We start from the raw sequence: 634 nt of genomic DNA, 5'->3' as shown, positions 1-634 counted from the left end.
AAGGTTTAGAGTTACATATGAATTGCTTCTGAAAGCAACAGGGACAAATTAAACACAGGTGAAATTCATCCCTTTGAGGAAGCCCACTAGGTTTTGGGGCTTCCTTTGATAAAAAGAGGAACACCTCTGCAAATACTTCCTCCTACCTTGTTCTTACTCGTAACTTAGTGGTTTTGCCTTGTTCTGGATGCTCTTCATATAACTGATGTCTAGCTCCATTAAGAAGAGTCTAGTCTAGTAAAATTTTATGATCTAATAAGTGAATTAGAGTATAACCGATTTAAAAACTACCAATTGGTTGATTTAATTTAGAAGCAATGGGGCCATTTGAGTAACCTGGTCTAGTGGGAGGTGTCCCTGTCCATGGCAGGGGGTTTGGAACTAGATGATCTATAAGGTTCCCTCCAACCTAAACCATTCTATGATTTTTAGAACAGTTCCATATCTTAAGTTTTCTCCTGGTTTTGTCATTAACTTTAATGTGGCATTATTTGAAGGCCAGATGGGGTCATATTGTCAGATCTCATCAAACAGAGCGGTGGACCCCAAAACTTATGTTTTCCCCACAAGTTTTGTCTTACATTTCAGAATGGATCCAGCTGACATTGCTTCTTTGTCTGAACACTATTCTGTA

At 38.6% G+C, this 634-nt stretch overlaps 1 protein-coding gene across 1 annotated transcript in view; it reads left to right on the top strand.

Moving 5' to 3' along the window:
- The window catches only part of LOC104404119 (apolipoprotein B-100-like), a 36,832-nt gene that overhangs the window by 3,581 nt on the left and 32,617 nt on the right, over window positions 1-634 (top strand).

Source organism: Nestor notabilis, unplaced genomic scaffold, assembly GCF_000696875.1.
Source record: "Nestor notabilis isolate BGI_N333 unplaced genomic scaffold, ASM69687v1 scaffold5234, whole genome shotgun sequence".
Classification (NCBI taxonomy): domain Eukaryota; kingdom Metazoa; phylum Chordata; class Aves; order Psittaciformes; family Psittacidae; genus Nestor; species Nestor notabilis.
The sequence above is the reverse complement of the archived record's forward strand: the minus strand, read 5'-3'. Positions and strand labels throughout refer to the sequence as shown.